The sequence below is a fragment of the Marmota monax genome, unplaced genomic scaffold (genome assembly GCF_021218885.2).
Source record: "Marmota monax isolate L192 unplaced genomic scaffold, Marmota_monax_Labrador192_F-V1.1 WCK01_AAM20220418_F8-fsc00015, whole genome shotgun sequence".
Classification (NCBI taxonomy): domain Eukaryota; kingdom Metazoa; phylum Chordata; class Mammalia; order Rodentia; family Sciuridae; genus Marmota; species Marmota monax.
The window spans coordinates 24,383,475-24,406,760 of NW_026692194.1; the positions used below are offsets into that span (position 1 = coordinate 24,383,475).

The 23,286-nt window shown below is 36.6% G+C and overlaps 1 long non-coding RNA gene across 1 annotated transcript in view; it reads right to left on the reverse strand.

Moving 5' to 3' along the window:
• LOC124080102 (uncharacterized) overlaps nt 1–23,286 on the reverse strand; it is a 48,591-nt gene that overhangs the window by 19,695 nt on the left and 5,610 nt on the right. Inside the window, exon 2 of the long non-coding RNA XR_006847589.1 lies at nt 11,680–11,868. This is a non-coding gene — a long non-coding RNA (uncharacterized LOC124080102). The remainder of the gene's footprint in view (nt 1–11,679; nt 11,869–23,286) is intronic.

A 23,286-nucleotide genomic window follows, 5' to 3' on the forward strand; every position in this document is an offset into this window, starting at 1 on the left:
CCTTTGGCTATGACACTAGGTATATACATATTTACATGATGTGTGAAAATTTTTGTTAACCAAATGCAGTAAACAGATCACATGGCAGACAGAGCAGCATGTCTATCCTGTCATGCGGTTGTACACATTGGATCAGGATTTATGCAAACCAATAATTGTTTGCTGTTTACTTTATGCCAGGCACTATTTGCCTTGCTACTGCTTTGTTGCTTTATGCCTTCCCAACAGAATGTTAACCTTAACAAGCTACTTTGAATGACAGGGAATGGCTTGGAGGGAGCATTTTCTTAAGAAGGGAATGTGAATTTGCTGCAGCAAACTCTACCCTCAGGTGGGGAAATTGTCTTTTCCTTATAAAAATTTGCAATGCTGTGATAGTGCCCATGGTATCAGAAGGTTGTTAGCTTTCTCAGACAGCTTGGCACATGTGTCTCCCCCATATCCAGCATCAATTCAGTGAATACCCAGAATTACATGGACCCTACTCTGTAACTGGGGCAGTTTATAATAATCACCAGAGGCCCTTGATGAAAATAGATTTCTAGAGCCTACCCCAGACCTCTTGAGACAGAAGCTTTAGGGATACGGTCTGCAATTTTGTACTTGTAACAAATATCTTGGGTGTTTCTTAAAATTAAGTAAGATTGGGTAGCACTGAATCAAAGGAGAGGTGAAACCCATTTTAAGGTAATAAGTTTTTCATTGTGTTAACTAATCAAGTGATAGGAAAAGATGGAGGGGCATAACATCCCTAATGATGGGTGGTGGGAAGAAAATTTGAAAATAACAGAACTGTGAATTTATCATATGCCAGAAACTGCAGGAAGCAACTTATGTACATTTCATTTAGTGCTCCCCAGACATCTTTGAGGCAGAGCCATTTCCCTCTCCCTTTTATACATGGGAACACCATCTCAGGTATGTTAGGCAGCTTGCCCAATTCACAAGGAGTCCAGACTGGAATGCTGGCAGCAGGATAGGAGAGCCCTGATTCTTTCCTCCACAGCACACAGAGTGAGACATTGCCTAACTCTGGAGAAACTGCAATGTCCAACACTGGGGCTGGATGGACAGTCCAGACTACTCCCCACCACACAACAAAGACATTGCCTGTGTGGTTCAACACTCAGGGCACAGGGCTCCCCAGGGGGCAGAGGCAGAGACATGGTATTTATGTCCTCAGCTGTGGGACACTGTGGGCTCCCCCAGGAGTCAGCAGCACTGATATCATTAGCTACATAGAAGATACGGTGGCACTAGTAGAGAGAGGCACCTGTAGGCAGGGACATGGAGGGTGGGGTTTGTCCATCCACTGGTGGGAGGGTGGTTTGGCATTGCACTGTTGACTGAGGTAGAGGTTCACACAGCCTGGGATGGACCCACATGATGGTCACTGAAGGTTTGTTTTCTATAGATGCTGAGGTAGATTACATAAATTGACACCCTTTTATTATCTTCTGGTTCTGTGGATCAGGTGTTCAGGTAAAGCACAGATCAGCAGTGTCCTTTACTCAGGACTTCAAGAGACTGAAACCAAGGTGCTGGCAAGGTGGGGTATGTATGTAGAGCCTCTGGGAAGATTTCACTTCCAAGCCCATTTGAGGGGTGGCTAATTCAGTTCTTCACCCTTGTAGGACTGAGCTCCTTGTTTACCTAACATGTGGCTCTCTTAAATCCCAAACCAAAAATGGCATATAAAATCCTTCTCATCTTTGAAACTCCACCTTCCTCTTCTGAGGAGCAGAGAAAGATCTCTGCTTTTAAGGGCTTATGTGATTATATTGTAATACCAGAGAATGTCTTTTAAGGTCAGGTGATAAATAGGTGCGAGTGCTTTCACCATGTAATTTTGAGGCACAAAACATAAGAACAGGAATAACACAAGGGGGCAAAGTCATGGGGTCCCAAATTTTGCCTACTGCAGTGACCTTGGGTGAGATCTCTTGGGCTTAGTGGCCTCAAAAACACCAGTTTTATAGATATATGATATTTACAGACTCCAAGCTATTTTTATTTTGCTCTAACATAAGGAGTGATATATTAGTCTGAAATTCAGCACTCTGAAGGGCAGCATATATTTTCCAAATGATGACTTGAAAGCTAAGAATGAGCAAAAGTAATTTCTTTTGGAAAATCTGCTAAAATAGTATCCAGAAGCAGCATGTCCCATTTATTCTTCCGTATCCTCCACCTACCATTCCACCTCCTCTCTCACCATGTTGCTTTGAAAGTTTTCTAAAATCTTTTTCATTAAATTCTGGAGTGTAAGGCTAATGGACACCATTAGCTGGTGATAATGCCAGACCACACTTAAGTATGTTTTTCCCCCCTGAAAATGCATACCTCCAAGCAATGACATTTAAAAAGAGTATTTGAACCAATGTCTAATTTGAAGAAAATGAATACCTTAAGAAATAACATGGATACCTTATAATTTTCCAGTCAAAAACTGTCAAACAGAAGTTCTCACATACTGCAATTTTTTCACAGTAATTCACTCAAAAGTACTTCCTTCCACTGTGCCCTTTGCAAAAGCTCATTGAGATTCCCACTCTCCTATAGGTTATTGGAAATGGATGTGGTCTTTCTGTGTACTTTCCAAAGAACATTTTAGCATTGAACAATGACAATAAGGCTGGAAAAATGAGAAACTAAATTCAGTTCTAAAGTTTCTAAGATTTAAGTACACCATTTTTCAAGGCTGGAAAGCTTTATATGCATGCTACTTCTTGATAGTACAAAGAGAACAAACAAAAGCCTTAATTTTTCTGAGTACAAAACAATGGAAAAAAATCTATTTTTAATTAGCCTAGACAGATATGAATGATGAGAGGAATGCAGGCTGTGTATTTTATTTGCATTGTTTTCCCATTTGCACAGGGATAAATGACCTTGATTTCAACATAATGGATGAGTCTTTTAATCAACTTTTATATGGACAATCGACAGATTTGAAAATTTTGCTAAGCAGAGTGAGCTGCCCAGAACCACAGGTGCCAGACTGGTTTGTGCAGCCCATTAAGGGACAAGTAGATAGTGACAGTAGACCTATGTTCTAGTGTTGCTTTTTAACAGTGATCTCATTTACACCAAGCATTTTATTTTTATGAGAATCAAAGTTATGGTCCTATGTGTTCATTTTAGATATATTAGAAAATACAGACAAACAAAAAGAAAAAAGAAACTCACAGATTGCCTCTCTCTCCTGAAAATACATATATTTTCAGATTTAAAAAAATGCATATATAGATAAATTAAGCTATACAACATGGTCTATATGGGAGCTGAATTTTATGGTGGTAATATTTACTATGATCAGTGGTTATAGTTACAATTTCTGAAACCCTTGGTATTTCTAGGTTACTTGCTGTGACCATTTAAACTACATACTCCAGCAATCCCCCTCCTGCCCATCCATCTTTTCAGCATTTTCCAAAGAGGCTGTGAATTCAGGGGATGGGTCAGAGCCTAAGAGGGAACTAGATCATAATTATTGGTTCATAATAGTATTTTAAGATCTCTGTTCCCACAACTCTGGGAATATGTCTCCTGCTACAACCTGATTGTAGTGGGCTTTCAAAAGTCTCCTCACTTAATTCCCATCATCTTTAGAGGCCAATAAGCACACAGATGGAACAATGGACTGAGACTGCTTAAGTCACTTAACCGAAAGATCAGTTATGACGAGAATTGACACTTAGCTCCAAGGCCATGGTTCCTCCTATACTTCATTCCACCTGCCGACTCAGAAAGGGAGCATTGTACAAATACTTGCATGGTCAAAGGGGACAAATTCACAGTTATAAGATGAATAAGTTGTGGAGACCTAATGTATGGGTATAGTGACTATGGTTAAAAATAATGTATTAAAATACTTGAAATTTGCTAATAGTGTATGTTCCACTACAAAAGGTAACTATGTGAGGTGATGGCTGTGCTAAATAGCTTGATTAGAAATTATTTCACAATATTTATGCTATCAGAGCATTGAGTTGCAAACATTGAATATATAAAATTTAAGGTGTCAACTATACCTTAATAAAGCTGAAAAAAGTGGATATTGCTCCCAAAATGTAAATGAGAAATATTGAATTTGGTCAAAATAGGCTTATATGGAATTATGAATCCTAAATGGGAACACTTAGCAAACGTGTTCATTATTCTTAAGAGGAATACTTTTAAAGTTTCTATGATACCATTATTAGATGCTAATAAGTTTTGGAGAAATTTAATAAAAGGCTTAAAATTTTTAAAAAGTTTGCATACTTTATGAAACCAAGGAAATCTGCTCTAAAGTGAAAAAAAATTCAAATGATTATATTCCAGTATTTCCCCCAGAAAATATTGACCTTCCTTAAATAGTGTCCAATCCCATTTCAAAACAAATCTTTAAAAAATATCCCATTCAAATAAAAGATTTTCAGCAGATTTTTAAAACATTCTACAGGAGACTGGAGAAATGAACCATGAGCAAAATGTAATTTCACACAAGAAATACAACAGTACCTAAGCTGTTAAATGAGAGGAGCATTGCCCTTCAAAGAAGTCACTATAAAAGTTACCTATTTTTGTTGCTGGGAAACTGAGGTCACTTCCACAAATTATGGAATTCATCACAGTTTTGTGATCAGTTTATAACATACACTAGGAAAATACTCCCATCACCTCATAATTACATTACCTGGTATTTGAGCAAAAACTTAACATGTTGCCCAACTTGAACTGTGACTTTCAGGAAGTTACAGTTGAATAGGAATTGGAAGCTTTGCTGTGCCATTCACAGAAGGCAAATAAACAACCATTATATAATGTGCTTTCAAAAAGTAGGAAGAAGGGATTTTTTAATGTTTCACCATAAAGAAACAAAAAATGTTTGAGATGTTACCTGATGAAAACATTAGACAATGTATATCGCATAATACCTCACTCATGTGTGTAGCTTTTATGTGTTGTTAGAAAAAAAATAATTTAAACTAAAAAAAAAAACAAACCATAAAGTTAATAGACCTGTCCCTTAAGAAATGGGAGAGAGATAGAGAGAAAAGCAAATGAAAAGGTAAAAAGTAAACTTTTCCACGGTGGTGATTTGCTCCTAGAAGCTATTTAAAACTAGGTGTACCAGGCCTGAAAGCGATTCTAAAAGAGAAACTCCAAAGATGTTCTAAGCAAAGACAGCAATATGAGTGCCAAGCTGCTTGAAGGGGGTGAAATATCATTTGATTGCTGAATTCTGGCTTGTTACTTGAACTAGAGTTTTATTACCTTGTATATTTATTGAGTCTATAAGAACACTGTATTATTTATAATAGCTATCATGTTTTTCACCTGTCAAATCAGCAATGAGAATTTCTTTACCTTCAGAAAATATATATGAAGAGTTACTCTTTCAGAAAGATCATAAATGTTGAATAATAGAACATCAGGGCTGTATCAGAGCAATAGAATTTTTGCTCTTTGTTTAGGTTAAGAATCTGTTTTTTCTTTGTAGACATTGGGAGTTGGTAAGTGAGGTACACCTAGAAAGCCAAAAGTCATTTTATTTAAAATATATTTATATTTTGTTTTATCGACAAAACAAAAACATTGTATGTATGTTTTTTTAATATTTATTTTTTAGTTGTAGTTGGACACAATACCTTTATTTATTTATTTATATGTGGTGCTGAGGATGGAACTCAGGGCCTCGCATGTGGTCTGTGAATACTCTACCACTGAACCACAACCCCACCCCCAACATTGTACATATTTATGGGGCACCATAAATCATATTTATATGATGTTTAGATACATGTCAAGTATACACTGCTTAATGTTTAAATCAGGGTAATCATGTTGATCTCTTCAAACATCACTTCTTTATGGGTGAAAACATTATTTTGATCAGTGGGTGCTAAGTTAGGGTTAGTCAGGGGCAAGAAGTCCTAGTGTGCTGTTGCATGTAGGGTGACTATAGAGATTAATAATGTGCTGTATGACTGAGTTTTGCTTTTACTCATCCCATTTTGGAACATCTATCCAATCATGCCTTTAAAGTTAATCCCTTTTCTGCTTTGGCCAGGGCAAAGCATGGGCCAAAGGGTGAGGTTAGAAATTACTGATGGCAGTGATAAGAGGGAATTAGTCTGAGGAAGCACTGATGCTCTTATTAAGGGGCATGTAGGTGGGCAGGTGGAAAGATGTGTAAGTGTGAACAATCCACGTATGATTCAGCACCTGCTTAGGGAAGTAAGGAAGCGTGAGAAAACCCATGTGACCTGCTCTTCCTACACTGGTTGGTGAGGGCAGGATGTGATGAATGCTGAAAAATGCTAAAAGGACATCTAAATTATTTTTTAAATGAAAAGAAGGCATTTATATACATTTATAATATTTGATATTATAATACTAGTAATTATTTGGAGAAGATGAGCCCATATAATTCATAATATTTAATTAAAAATTACCTTGCTATAGGGGCCTATGTTGAGTTGTAATTACTCTAAATACATTACTTTGCACAAAATGGCACCTTCTATTGACCAAAGGGCATAATATTTTAGAGGAATGTTGAAAACAGCAAAACTTCCTTTTGCATATGAGATTCAATCTTCATTTTTATTTCTGATGGTGTTTGTAATGAAACACCCCAATGGTCATTTCATTTGGCCTCTGTAAAACACATTACCTGTGTATTAGATATTGCGGTTCTTTTAATTAGGCAGTTAATCTCACAAAGGGAAATGGAAAGATCCAGCCATTATGCATAAAACCTAATGAAAGTATTACTGAATGACTCAAGGAAGATATATTTTTGACTAAAAATGACAGTAACTTTCTTTGTATAACTTTTGTTTCTTAAGGAAATAAAAAAAACCATAGGAATTGAAAGGTGCATAGAAATTCAGACCCAAAGAATTCAAGGAACATTTCAGCAGAGTCACCTGAACTGCTTGGCTCAACTTTTCTCTAAGTGTATCTTTAAATTAGATGAGTAGATACTGAGAATGACTGAGTGGAATATTTCATGTCAAGATTGGGGGGTCATGATCAGAGAATAAGGTCTTAAAATGTCTTAATGCTTACTTAATGCCCTGGGTTCGATCTTCAGCACCACAAATAAATAAATAAAAAGGCACTCAAACTAAACCTTATTGGTGCCAAGGTGGACCAAACTGATGTACACTGTATTCTTTCAGCATGCAAACAGATATCTGCTGGAAAAAAACCCCAATAAAACCAAAATATTAAAAATAATAAAAGCTGATATAGAAAAATAAAATACTTATGTGTGAAATAAAGAGGGAACCTCAAACCAATCCATAGTAGAACAGGAAATATGGACTCAGACTGCAGGGATTTTGAGGGGAGCTCTTGCAGAAAGCTTAGAGGTTTGGACAGCTGTCCCAGCCATAGAAAGGACACTTGGGGAAAGTGAGGGAGCACTAATGAAGCTTTAGTGGGTACCATGGGCTCTAAATTATGTTAAGAAAGTCAGTTTTAAAAGAGAAAACCCCAACTTTAAATTATGTTACTATTATAGTACTGAAGTCATGAGTTGAGATATTATGGATGAAACTGATTTAGACATTTCTGTAGTCCTCAGAGACAAGTACTCTATATTGATGTTTCTATAACAGAGACCTTAATAAATCTTAGAAAATATGACCCTCACTGAAAATGAGCTCATAGTGAAGATTATGTAAGGAAATTGTGCATTATGAGAAAAATTACCTAATTTAAGATATTAATGGTGAAAAGTTAGTACCCATTAAGTGGAGCAGATAAAGCAATCTGAAAGGTTTTATATAGTAAATGTGTTTAAAGGGCTTATAGAGCTTAATAAAGAAATAGAAACCATAATAAATGTACTGATGGTATAAAAAATAACATATAGGTTTACAAAAGCAAGTAAAACTTCTAGAAAGAACAAAAACCCTATAACCACTTGGAAAATGAAAAACTAAGAATACAGTTGAAAGACCAGCGGTTGCCAGAGCTTAGAGAGGAGAGAGGGTTGGACAGATGTTGTGAGGATTTTTAGGGCAGGGAAAAACTCTGTGTGACCACAATGGTGGATGCACATCACATACACTGGTTCAAGTACAAAGAGTGTTCACCACCGATAGGGAACCCACATGTGAACTGTGGACTTTTGTTGTTAATGATGTGTCAACATACATTCCTGAAATGTAAAAAAATGGCCCTCCGGTGGAGGTCATTGATAAGGACACAGTTTTCCATGCATGGGCTCAGGGGATGTATAGGAAATCTCTGAACCTTCCTCTAAATGTTGCTGTGAACCTAAATCTGTTCTAAAAAAATAAAATCTTGAAAACAATAAAGTTTGGAAAGGTTGCCATATAAAGTGTCATCTTACAATATCAATATTAGTCCTGAACTATAGCAGCAATAAATATAAAACATAAAAGAAGATATGCTACTCTTCATAATAGCAAGTAAATTGATAAAGTATCTAAAAATTAAAGAGTATGCACAATATTACATAGAAAAAACATCCAAGTTAAAAAGCAGAAAAGATATCTAAATGTTAGAGAGATTACGTTTCAGGAGAGGTCTACCTAATGTAGTATTCAGTTTTCCTAAAGTTATTTTGTACATTCAATATAATCTCAGTCAGAATTACAGTCAGATTCTGATTTGTTTGTAGAAAGCCATTCTAGTTCATCTGAAGAAAAAGGAAGTGGAATCCCTGCATTCTAGATGGTTTAAAGAACTTGATAGAAAGATATGAGCATGAAACTAATGGATGAAAATGTAGGGGAATCTTTCTGTGTTCTGGTGTAAAAAAGACCTCTTATACAAATTCCTGAAAGCAAAAACTGTAAGGTAAATATTGATAAATTGTTCCAGCAAAGACTTACAAAATTAACAGTCACATAAAAGACTGGAAATTTTTATTTGCAATGTCTGTGGTTGTCATGAGGTTAGTACCTAGAATGTATTTAAAACAAAACAAAACAAAACAAAACAAAACAATCCTGTGTGCTGGCAGAGGTCTGTAATCCTATCAGCCAGGGAGGCTGAGTCATAAGGATTGCAAGTTCAAAGTCAGCCTCAGCAACTTAGTGAGGCCTTAAGCAACTTAGTACTGTCTCAAAACTAAATGAATAAATAAACAAAACATAAAAAGGATTGGGGATGTAGCTCAGTGCTAAATGAATTCCTGGGTTCATTTCCTAGCTAAAAACAAAAGAGGGGCTGGGGCTGGAGCTCAGTGGTTGAATGCTTGCCTATCTTGGATGAGGGATTGGGTTTGATTCTAGTACCACATAAAAATAAATAAAGGCATTGTATCCACATATAACTAAAAAAAAATTTAAACAAAACAAAACCCAAGCTCTCAAGAAAATGGGAAATCCCATAGAAAATTGGGCAAGACACACAGATAAGTAATTCAGAGGAGGAGAATCCCAAATAATAAATATATAAAGAAAAAAATGTCCCAAATCATTAATAATCAGAAAATTATAAATGAAGTCAATATTTAGATATCATTTTATATCAATCAAATTGCAAAAACTACAGCTAACATATAGGGCTATCAGGGATGCAAGGAAACAGAGACTCACACACTAATAATGAAAGTTCAAAGTTTCATGCCATTCTGGAAAATAATTCTCACTCAGTGAAATTAAGCACATGGATAGTCTATTATTCAGCAATGTCAGTCCTTGAGAAACTCTTACTGTAGCTTACAAGAGGACCTACCTGGGATGCTTTTCATAGTGTTGTTTATAGAAACAGAAAGTAGAAGAAAACCATGGTTTCCAGTCTTGGGGAATGACTAAGTAAAACATACTGGCTGTGTTCTATGAAATGATGCATGTATGTATGTACCTGTAGCAACGTGGATAGAGCTTGACAACAGTGTTGGGTGAAAAATACAAAACCAGAATGAGATTTATTTAAATATAGTGTTTATTTAAGTTAGCAAAATGCACATTCAAACACAATTACCAATTGTTATAACCACATTAGACATTAAAAATGTATTCTAATCACCTTAGAGTGGGTGAAGTGAGTGATATGAAGAAGGAAAATGGAAAATTAAAGAGTGCAAAACTAAAGATAAATTGCTATAAGTTGAAAATGGGTGATTAGCTCACCTCTTTGAACTTGAGATCCAATTCAAATTGTGGAAAACACAAAATAAGATGAAAGACTTAAATTCAAATGTATTAATAACCATAATAAATGTAATTAGATTAAATTTATCTGTTACAAGATATAAAATCCCAGATTGAAAGGAAAACTTTTTGTATTCCTAATTAGAAAAGACATAGGGAAACCTGAAAGGCCAAAGCTAAAGAGAGAAAAAATGCATATCAGAGAAACACTAACCAAAAGAAACCATATAAAAATATTAATATCAAACTAAAAAGATATGAAGTGATAGACCAATGGTAGGGACAAATAGTGTTTTAGTCAGCTTTTTTGCCACTGTGACCAAAAGACCTGACAAGAACAATATTAGAGGAGGAAAAGTGTATTTGGGGCTCATGGTTTCAGAAGTCTCAGTCTATAGATGGCTGGCTTCATTGTTCTGGGCCCAAGATGTGACAGAACATCATGGTGGAAATATTTGATAGAGGAAAGTGGTTCAGGACATGACTACCAGGAAGCAAAGACTTCTCCTATCACCACCAACAAAATATATAATATACCCCAAAGGCACACCCCAAAGACCCACCTCCTCCACCACACCCTACCTGCCTACAGCTATTACCCAATTAATCCATTTCAGGGGATTAATCATTGATTAAAACTCTCATAATTCAATCTAAACTTTCTTGCATTGTCTTACACATGATGTTTTAGGGAACATCTAATATCTAAACCATAAGAAACAATAATTATGGATAAAACAAACAGTTTACTGGGAGGCTATAGCAACATGATATTATTAGTTACATTTAATAACATAATTTCACGTTACATAAACTAAAAACTGACAGAATTACAAGGACAAAAATTGATAAAATCCACCATCATAGTAGGATATTTAATAGAGTTCTCTCTGAAACAAGTAACTAAAAAAAATTTAGAGTGTGGAAGAGTTGGATAATGATGCATTTAATGGGCTTGATCTGATACATCAACAGAAGCAAAGGCACAGAGATAAAGGTATGTCCCCATTACTTCAAAATATAGAGAATACTTATTCTTTCCAAGCACAGAAGAACTGGTTAGGAATGCTGACCTTATACTAAGTTAAAGAAGTCCTAATGTATTCCAAAGACTGGCTGCTATATGGATCACGTCCTCTGACTGTAATAAAATAATGTTAGCTAATAATAACAAAAAATTCAAAATGGTAATTTAGAAATATTTAAAAGTAACAATCCTATTTATGTGGAACCTGAAAAATAATGTGCTTACATCTAGAATGGTCATACCATGAATATCTCTTTTGTTTTTGAATAATGAATAGGCCCCAAACACTAAAACTTGCAAAAAGTATAATGAAATCCATGTAAGATTCAAAAGATCTTTGTGTTATTTGGTCCTCAGCACATTTCTGAGGTAGATGTTTCTATTCTGTGTTTTATAGATGAAAAGCTAAGGGTTAAATAGGTAAATAATATGCCCAGTTCACACGACTTACATGTTATTAAAACAGAATTTGCTCCTATTTTCTTTCATACTAGAACACGTGAAACACATATAATAGGAAATTACCTCTAAAAGAAGGGAAATTTCTCTAATCCACATGAAAAATCCAAGGGCAGAAGGTACAGCTGACTTGTCATTTGCTGAGCAACTGTTCTGGGAGACAGCATGGAGGAGAGGCCACGTGGTATCTGATTACGGAGTTGATGTTAGCTGAGCAGGCCTTCCCAGAAGAGAGTATGACTCCATCCTTTGTTTCTAAAAGCATTTTATAAACCATAAATCATGTAGGAATTGTCAGGTATTATCACTACTGTTATATATTGCCTGAATGTCCTTGTGCTTCCCAGAACCTTTATAAAATAATTCAGATTATTTTAATAATAAATTTTCAGATAACATAGTTTATGTCAAAAGGGTAGCATATGAACTTTCCTAGTAGAATTTCAATATGTCTATGGACTAGAGAATAAAATAAGTTTACACACACCAAACTTCAAGAATTTATGTGATTTCTGCCAGGCCTACTCTGTCAACCAACCTGCAGTCACTATAATTTCTTGGCTTGCAATATCACCTACAATGAGGGCAATGTGAAATTGAGCTTGAAACTTGGGAGAAAACAGAAATAAGCATAAAGATTACAAATTCTAAAGTAGTCTAAAATTAGCATCATTAATATTTCCATTGTAAAGAAAAATTATCCGAATCTGGATGAAATTGGACTCCTTACCCCATGCACAAAAATCAACTCAATATGTATTAATTAAATGAAAGACTTGGAACTATAAAATTCCTAGAAGGAAATGTATGGGGAAACCTTCTTGATATTGGTCCTGCCAGTGATTTCTTGGATGTTACACCAAAAGCACTGTCCACAAAGGCAAAAATAGGCAAGTGAGACTATAGCAAATTAAAAAGCCTCTGCACAAGAAAGGAAACAGTCAGTGACACGAGAAACAATCCACAGAATGGGAGAAAATACCTGCAAAACATAAGGGGTCAATATCCAAACTATATAACAAATTCAGTAGCAACATGCCCAAATAACCAGTTTCAAAAATGGGCAAAAGATTTGGATATATATTTCTCCAAAGCAGAAGTTATATGAAAGAACAAGAGATTTGTATGAAATGTCAATATTATGAATGTTAAAGGAATGCAAATCAAAACCACAAAAAAATCAAAAAGACAAAAGATAAGTGTTTGTGAGAATGTTGATACATTGGAACCCTTGCATGCACACTGTTGGTAGAAATGGGAAATAGTATAGCGGGTATGGAAAAGAGGATGGAGGTTTCTTAAAACAATTAAAAATAGAACTGCTATATGATCCAGCAATCCTACTTCTAGTATATATCCAAAACAATTAAAATCGGGATCTTGAAGAGACATCCTTTCAAAAAGATCTGGACATCTCTATAGGGTACGTTTTAGTTAGTTTTTCACTGTGATAAAAGGATCTGACCAGAACAACTATAAAGGAAGAAAAGTTTATTAGGGCTCATGGTTTCAGAGGTCTTCGTCCATGGAAGGTTGGCTCCATTCCTCAGGGCTCCAGATGAGGCTGAATATCATGGTGGAGAGTGTGGTAGAGGGAAGCAGCTCACATCATGGTGATCAAGAAACAGATACAAATATATATGCCAAAGCCACGCCCTTTTTTTTTTTTTACCTCCTCTAGCCATACTCTACCACTTCAGTTACCACTCAGTTATCGGGGGATTAATTCACTGATAGGATTAAGACTCTCATAACCCAATCATTTCTCCTCTGAACATGTGAGCGTTTGGGGGACACCTCACATCCAAACCATAATAGGGTACATTATGGTAATTCAATACATGTGTATAATGTGCATTAGATGAATCAGGGTAATAAGCATTTCCATCTCTTCAACAATGAATCATTTTTTTTGTGTTAGGAATTCTATACTCTTCTTGTCATTTTGAAATATATCATGGATTGTTTTTCCTATTTGTTACCCTGATGCACTGAAGAAGACCCTGGGATGACTTCTCCACTCTAACTTTGAAGAGATATCTTAGTGCCCTCCTTTGCACTTGATCTTAGCCAAAAGGCCGAGAAGCGATAGTGCCCTCCTTTGAATGACCCAAAGATTTAAGATCCTGTCCTCCACACAGCTATCAACCCCCGACAGCTCTAGGTTTGTAGTATTAGCAAACTATTGACTTCCAGGGCAACACTGGCTTCATAGTTTGCCTGCCATTCTTGTTTAAGCTTATTTTTTATTCTTTGCAAAGAATTTTTCTCTTTCTTTCTTGTTAGCTTGGCAATGCATTTAAATGTATGCTTGCACCATTTTATCCACCATCTCCATGTTCTGTGGCAGGTGGGCTTCTCAGAACTTCTAGCCTGCCAAATGGATATCCATGTCCTCTAATCATTCTCTACACTGAAGCTAGATTGAAATCTCCAAATCTGAGTCTGATTGTACTTTAGTTTACTACCTGTATGTCATCAGTGGCTTTAGCTACTGTAAAAATAAACCTGAATCCTTAAAATTATCCCCCAGTCCTTACATGATCTGGAAGCTTCTCCATCTCATTTTGTGCCTTGCTTGTCTTAGCTCAGTTGGAGCCTCATTTACTTCCTTGAAGGAGATATTTCTTTCAGGGTCAAGACTTTCTTTCCCTGGATCACTTTTCTTGAGTCAGCTTCTCTGCTAGAATGTAAGTAAGCTCTGTGAGGGCAGGGATCATCCTTGTGTGTTCAGTGCTGACTGCTCCATGCTCTAGCTACAGCAGCACTCCACTGATACTTGTGGAATGACTGGAATCATTCAAGAGTGAATGCCTGGGCTGGGGTTGTAGATCAGCGGTAGAGCACTTGCCTAAGTGAGGCACTGGGTTTGATTCTCAGCACCCCATGTAAATAACATAAAGGTCCATTGACAACTAAAAATAGAAAATAAAAAAAGAGTGAATGCCTGAGGAGTGAGCTCCTTCTTTTTTTCTTCACTTCTCCTATATACCTTATCTTTTAAATAGGATCATGGATCTGGTTAGAATTTGGGAGATATCCTGGTTCCTCTTTCTCTTTCATTTCTATTGCTAATTATCTTCCTAAATATCTAAGGAAAGCATTCTTACTTCTATTGCACAGCCTGAGTTCATTATTTCTTGCATGGATGATCACATATATTTTCTAAATGATTTCCTTGCTCTAACTTGGCACCTGCCAGAAAATTTATGTTTTTTTCCTTCTTAAAATCCTTAAATAACTCCTCATCAATGCCTCAGTTTGATATCTATATCTTTTGGTGACCCTTCCTCACTCCCTTCTTCTCCTCTACTCCACACACATCCCAAGCTCTAGTTAAACTGATTGAACAGTCATGGAACACTTACTATGTGTCAGGCTCTGCACTAGGCACAGTAACACACAATAAAACCCTGCTGTGTATTCCTGGTGAGTTAATAGAGATATAGAGGGGAGAAGTGGCTTGGCCTCATGGTCATGCAACTCATCTAGGGCAGAGACAGGATTGGAAGCCAGGTCTTCTGAGAGTAAAGTCTCTGCTTTTTCTGCTGATGTGTTACCAGGAAAAAAAAAACTGCAGAATTTCTTGGGAAAGAATTATATCTATCATGGAGTCACCAAGGTAAATGAAAAAATGATGTGATTTTCATATAAAAATTGGATAAATTAGATGCCAATAAAGGGATGCACTTATAAAGGGTCCTGAAGGAAGTCTTTTTTGGTTTGTGTGTGTCTGTATGACTTTCTGTTTGCTCCCCACCCACCCTGCCCACTCCTAGCTTCTCCTCACCTCTTCTTCTCCTATAGTGTGGATAGAAAAAAAAAAATCAAACAACCATCTTTAGAGACAAACTCAGACTAATTCTGGTTCTGGACAGCACTGGAAGGCTGACTGTATATTAATAATTGTGAATTGCCTTCTGACAGGGTTTGGAATTAAATTTTCCTTTGCTTGAAATCTTATGGTCCAGTTATTATTTCTTGGCCCTTGTGTTGTTGTTTTCCTCCTATTATTCTTTTCTAGAATGAACTCCTGGGACCTACATGTTCCTTCCATTTTTTTTTCCTTGGGAATGGCCAGCTCTCAAAGCCTCTAATCATTGACTCTGTTCTGATCCTGGCACTCTGATTTAATCCATCTACTTATCCTTGTTTTACCTTGAAATAACTTTTGAGTGTCTCTAGTATCCCAATAGATTTCCCTCACCTCCACCAGGTCTGATGGTTTTAGGTCCACTCTGAACATTGTTTCTAGAGTAACCTACTTAAATACAAGTGAGGACTGTGTTATTCCTTTGCTTTAAACTGTTCAATAGTTCTTGGTCGGCACAGGCTAAAGCTCACACAGCTTTGCATAGATGACACCTGCCCCTCCCACAGTTTTGTTTCTCAAAATGCAGCAATACTGTCAAAAAAGGTCCTTCCCCCCATTAGTCTATCACTTTATTTTGCCTTGCATTTTTCTTCTTAATGCTTTCAAGGGTATGCTATTACAGTGCACTTTCATTCATTTATTGTTTGTTTCCACTAACGGAATAAATGTTTTGTCTACCTTATTCACTGCTATGTTCTCCCAGGGCCTAGAAGAGGACCTGGCATAGAGTACACATTCAATAAAGAATTATTAAATGAATGAATAAACCAATGAATGGAAACTTTTCCATCTATCTGAAGTCCTTTTCTCTTTCCTGGTTCACCTTGCTCTATCAGCAGTAGTAGTAAGCTTAGATGTCACTTCTTATGAAAGTGTTTCTAATTACAAAGCTCCTAACAGAATCTGCATAAGGCATCTCTCCTCAGTACCTCCATGATACCTTAACATGTGAAATAAGAATTGCTTATTTGTGAATTGCCTTCTGACAGGGTTTGGAATTAAATTTATATGTTGAAGTCTGAATCCCAGAGGGATGGTAATGGTAGGAGGGGGTTTTTAGGAGGTAATTAGACTTGGATGAGGTTGAGATAGATCAGTGCCCTAACAAAAAAGGAAGAGACTAGCCCTCTCTTTACCATGTGAGGATACAGTAAGACAAAACCAGAATTGGGCCCTGACTAGACACCAAATCTATTGACATCTTGATCTTAGACCTTCTTACCTCTAGAACTGTGAGAAATTAATGTTATTTAAGCTACCCAGTCTATGGTATTTTGTTATAACATTCTGAACTGGAATACTAGTTGTAACAATACATCCAGTGCTTACTGTATGCCAGGTATATGCCAGATGCCTTATGTGTTATTTCATATAATCTCTGTAGTAACTGTCAAGTAGGTGTCATCAACCTCAGATTGTAGACAAGAGAACTGAGTCTTGGATAGGATTTATTTTGCTTAAGGGTACCAATGAGAGTAAACAGTTGATTTGAGATTAAAACTCAGGAAAGTCCTATTTTTAAACAGTGGAAGAATGTAAGGATACAAGAAAACATGCCATAGCATGCAAAATTAATACCACATACACCATGGGGTTCCTAAAGAAAGAGAAAAAATTGAGGACACTACCAATAGTCTTTATCTGTGTTCAAGTAACCACTTTTCATACTTTTCAGAGAGGTGATGAGATTGATTGGGTTACATTGTTATGCCAGTTATCTCTGAAGATACTCCAAAACAGAATGGGCTGCTTATCCCTTGGTCTCCAGTTCAATCTGATGCAGCTATGGAACTAAACTTATTTACCACAAAGTCTGGTATAGAAGCTATCAGAAAAGAGATCAGGTGAGGACTTGAACCCACTTTCATTAGAAGATGGATACATGTGTGGAAAGACATTAAACTTTCATGAACCTATGTTTTAGCCATTCTTATAAAGACATTCTCAAGAACTGAGTGCTTTTCTCTTGTCAAAGACTGCATCCAACTTGAGCTCACTCTCCCATTGCTCAACGTGTTCATTCAGCAAAAAAACAAATATTGCAAACACTCAGCCTTCAAACTGTAGCTTGGAGGAGGTGAGAATGCCAGTTTCAAGATATGATGGAATGGGTGCCAGGAGATTTTTATGCTGACTTTTTGGAGATTAAGGCAGAAGCAGAGAAATGGCAGGACAACTATGTCATTATAAAATAGCTGAAAGGAAACAAACAAGAACATTGCATGCTGAGGAGAATCTGAAATTAAACCTTGTACAAAGAAAAACAGAATATGTTATAAATGTGCTTTATGCTCTGGAAAAATCCAATAAGATTATGAATTCGATGAAATAAGAGCCCCAAGGTATTATGATAAAGCAATAGAATTACAGGCAAGAGATGATTGGAGAGACAACACAATTCCATTGCAGATAAAACAAAAACAAAAACAAAAAAACCTCTAACGGCAAGTGGCAGAATAGACAAATGATAAAGTCAATTTGCTGGCATGAAGTCATATATATATATAAATAGATCAAGAAATATTCTGCTTGAGGTTCAATATATTGGAACAGTGAAGATTTAAAAAAAAGGAAGAAAGAGAGAAAAATGTGCCTCTGGGCAGAAGGAAAGGATCTAGAAGAGAAGAACTTTAGGAATGCCATCAGACATCTTCCCATCATCTAACCCTGGGAGATAAGGGAACAATATCTCAGAGGTCTGAAGGAATGTGCAACCCCAAAATAATAGCCAAGTTTTCATTAATTGAAAGGCACAGGTAAGCATTATGGCAACTATGGTTCCCCTAAAGTGCTTCCTTACAATAGCAAAGTCAATCAAAGAATGAATCCAAATATTGAGCTCAGAAACAAAGAGGTGATAAAGGATCATCGAATCCAAAGACATTGAATAAGACTAAATAATTGGGGCATTGTGGTGTTGAGACAGAATGGAAACATTACATATCTTAGTGAAGAAAAATAGTACAATACTAAGATAAATGTGGGGGTAAGAGAAGGAGGAAGAAGAAGAAAGAAACAATTTTAATATTCTCATTGTTCACAGCAGGGAGGCAGTTGATATAATCTAAGGCTGAAGCACGAGGTTATGAATAAGGAGAACATAATGGTTCCAACATCTTAATGTAATTCATAATCTTTTTTCTTGCTTAAGAGGAATGTAATATTTTAGAGTAATGAGTCATTTATCTGAAGTTTTGCAATTTCTTTATTTTACTTCAGCTTATTTTATTTCTGTTAAATTCATGTAAAATTAAATTTAACACTTCTTGTTAAAATATTATTCATGGTGTAGTCCTAATATCATAAACTTATTTCTGTGCATCTCTGTTTTCCTGCCTGACAGGACAGCTGAGATTTTAGAGCACCTAAACTCCTGCATGAGAGTTTAGAGAAGAGTTTTCTAGATTTTTTTGTGTACAGAAATCCTTTGGGGACCACATTGGAATGAGGTCTGGGGTGGGGCATGAGACTCTGCCTTTGTAAAAAACCCCTAGGTGATGCTGCTGCTGGCCTCACTATGAGCAGCTCCAGTGTGTCAGCCATGAGGTCATTCTAGTCCCTGATTGCTTGAGTTAGATTTCTGGTACCTCCACTTAATGGCTTTGTGACTTTAAACCCATTCTATACCTGAATTTCACAACCTATGAATGAGAAACAATAACAGTATTCCCACATAATGTTCAAAGAACTGTGCCTGACAACAGACGTTAACTATGATCAAAATTGGCCATTTTACAGTTGTAAATCCTGGACTAGAAATCTAACCTTTCTGACTTTCAATTTCTCCCTCTGCAAAAATAACTACCTCCCAGAGCTGTTGCAATAACTAGAAATAACTTATGTCAAATGTTCACATTAGTCTGGCATGGTAGAGATAACCAATAAATGATGATTATCAATGATCATAATTATATAAATTATAATGTAATAATACTAATAATTTCTCTTTTTTTTTGGTACTGGGGATTGAACTGAGGGCACTCAATCACTGAGCCACATCCCTAGCCTTATTTTGTATTTTATTTAGAGACAGGGTCTCACTGAGTTGCTTAACACCTTGCTCTTGCTGAGGCTGGCTTTGAACCTTCTATCCTCCTGCCTCAGCCTCCCAAGCCACTGGGATTACAGGCATGCACCACTGTACCTAGCATAATAATTTTTAAAAAGAACCTATATAATCTCAGCTCTGCCAATTCACTCGTTCATTCATTCTCACTCACATTTTCTTAATTTACTTACTACCTGAGTTTTGTAAAGTTTTGCCTATGTGTTAGGCAGCCTGGCTCATGTGCAGGGAATACTTCAGTAAATCAGACAATAAGTAAAAAAAAAATATCCCAGCAGAGCTTTTATTCTAGTGGGAGGAAGAAACAAGGGAACAACAGGCAAAACAGTAATAAATGTTAAAGTGTTTTAAAGAAAACTAAAGCAAGATAAGGAATGGAAAACAATCCTGTGGAGGGAAAAGAGGTTATTAGAGGTGGGGCTGCCTGGGAGGCCTTTCTGAGTAAAGGGCAGTTGTGTAGGTACCTAATACAGTGAGGAACAGGGTCTTGAGAAGTTCTGGGGAACTTCAGGGATTCTGAGATTAGGAGGTCAATGTACTCAGTTCTGAGGGAGGTCAGTACAGTGTTAGGAGATGGAAAGGCAGGGCCAGATCCATACTTCCAGACTGAAAGTCACAGTTCAGTAGTTGGTTGCAAACAGGATTCAGGAAAAAAGAAAGAAAGAAAAGAGTGCAGAGGATTTTGTTAAGAGTAGTATTTGTTTGAGAACTGGACACGGACACACTTGTCTATATCTCCTCGTGTTTCAGTCAGCATTTTTACTGCTGTGACTAAATGAACCTACCAGCACAATTGTAGAGGAGAAAAGTTTTCTTTAGGACCTCACGGTTTCAGAGGTGTTAGTCCATAGAAGACTGGTTCCATTCCTCGGGCCTGAGATGAGGCAGAACATCAGGGCAGAATAGTGTTGCAGAGGAACCAGCTTACATGATGATAGGGAATCAGAGAGAGGGGTCTCAACTTGTCAGATACAAATATATACCCCAAAGCCACGCCTCAATACCCACCTCCTCCAGCCATACCCTCTTAGTTAATCCCTACCAGGGGATTAATTCGCTGTTTGGGTTAAGACTCTTACAACCCAATGATTTATCCTCTGAACTTTCTTGCATTGTCTTACACATGAGCTTTTGGGGGACACCTTACATCCAAACCATAACACCTATAGTTATGATTTTAAAATAAATTTCTTACTCGTGGTACCAGTACAAAAAACATTTCCCATATTCTGGTGAAATTATGTAGAATCTTTCAGGTTGTGCTTCATTCTGAAGGTCAGGAAGCCAGTGAAGGAGCTTGAACAGTTGTGTAACATGGTCATTGTTGTCAAGCCCTTTGATTACTGTGTGGGAGGCTGACTGAAGTGAGCGAGAGTAAAAGAAAACAGTGATAATCTCTTGCTGAATTGCATCTTACCTATAGCACTGTGGTTTACAGAACAGTGTCCCCTCCCTTTATGACTTCCATGTCCTCATCTGTGGAACCTATGACTATGCATGTTTCATGGCAAAGGGGAGTTTGCAGATGTGATTAAAGTTGACACGAGTAGGTTCTCCTGATTGTTCAGGTAGACCCTATCCAATCACAAGTCCTTATGCATGGAGAAGGGAGGCAAAAGAGGTGGTCAGAGTGATGTGAAGTGAGAAGCACTTACTTGCTATTGCTAGCTTTGAAGCTGGAGGAAGGGCCATGAGCCAATGCATGTGAGTGGCCTCTAGTAACTGAAGAGGGCAAGGAAGTGGATTTGAGAGTTAACAGAAAGAAAAATGGCTCCCCTGACATTTTGGTTTTAGCTTATAATCTACACCAGACATCCAACCTACAGAACTGCAATATTATGAATGTGTGGTGTATTAAGGCTCATGTAATGTTTTGTTACAGCAGCAATTGAAGAGCTATACAAACATTTTGCCTTCTAATCCTGTCTTGCCTCCTTTCTCCTCATAGATCTCTACAGCATGGTGACATAAGTTGCCTTAGCAGTCCTCACTGCCCCCTGGCTTCCTCACAGAATCTTCCACTCCTTCTGGCTTTGTACTTCATGTCAGTTTTTATTCTGAATTTCCAGACCTTCTCTCTAATTAGTCACAGTAGGGATGACTGGGAGTATTGGTACATTCAACCTGAAACCTTTTTTTTTTTTGTCCAAAAGGGGTATAGATTAAAATGAGGAAATTTGAGGGAAAGGACCAAGCATGGCGGAGGATTGCAATTAGCTCCTTTCATTAAAGGAACTTGTTCATTTTCATTAAAATACCAAAGCAGGTGGATTATCTCATAAGCTGCTGCCATTAAATGATGAAAAGCTGGCGATTAATTCACTCCAGGTTTATCATAACAAAGGACAATAGTTTGATATTTCACCTTCAAATATGGGGTAGAGCAAATAACATTTAATGAGTACTATAAATATTCAGTCAATACTAGAGCCAACTTCTCTGTGTTTTGTCACTGTTGACTGGATCAGTATTTCTCAAGTACCTATGGGCCAGATGGTCTTCAAGTAGGAATGAGGTATTATCATTTTTATTTATAAAAGGAAATTATTTGATTGGTCTAATGAAAAATATTAATTACTTATGGTAATTTACTCACTTATGACATTTCGGGATGGGGAAACTCTTCATAATTTCGACAGTGTTCTTATGCGTAAATTCCTTTCATGCTCATAAAAATCTTCTTTGGTAGGGAGGACAGGTGTTAGTTAACTCTTCTGCAGGTGACAAGCAAGGGTTTCCAAGATCCTTTGGGCCCACTCAGTGTAAGTGACAGAACCTAGAACCCAAGTTGTTTGATTTCTAATTAGCATTTTGACCAGTTCCCCTGGTATCATAAAAGTTCATCTTGTTTGTGTTCTGTTTTGGGAAAAATGATTCACAGGAGCTTAGTAGTATTGATACTTTGAAGCTTCATGTTCTGAAACATTTCCAACCATTCAAAGAGAGATGCCCTTCTTTTGGTAACCAGTGAAGAATGAATAAAATTTAACCATTTCTTGATGATTAGGGTGTATTTTATTATGAACACTACTTATTATATTGCAAAGTCCTTAAAGAAATAATTGGGTTGTTGGAACCTTTCCAATGTGTTTCTACATAGCTGGACTTGTAAAGTTTGTTTTATTGTTTGTTCTCTTCTGTTTTATCCTCTTTAGGATCCTGGCTTCTAATACTCCCTTTTTTCCTCTACTAAATAGTTGCTAGGAGAACATATCTCATTATGGAACAATCTGCATGGACTTTATGACAGCCTCCTTATTGAATCCTATGTATCCTGAATGGCTCATATTCCTGAAAGTCTAACTGTTAAATGCATTGGCTATTACTATGAAAATATAAATAATACATTCTTAAAGACAGTCTATGAAGACTATTTTTAAAAAATATTGTTTAAAATCTTATATGAATCTAAAAACAAATATGGAACAAGTATGTGTGTATGGGTATATATGTGCGTGTATGAATATGCATATGTACACACACACACATATATATATATACACACACACACACACACACACACATATACATATTAGATTACAAATGTGGCCCCTTGGAATTGGTCCTAATTAGATATTTTCTTTTATGAAGCAGTAATTAAGTAACAGAGTTTAAGTAGCAGATTGCAAAAAAGAACAGGATAATGTCAATTTAATAGATTGTATAATTTATTATTTCTGTAACTGCCTTGTCCAAGTCTTACTAATCTTCAATCATGCTCTGCTCTGTCATT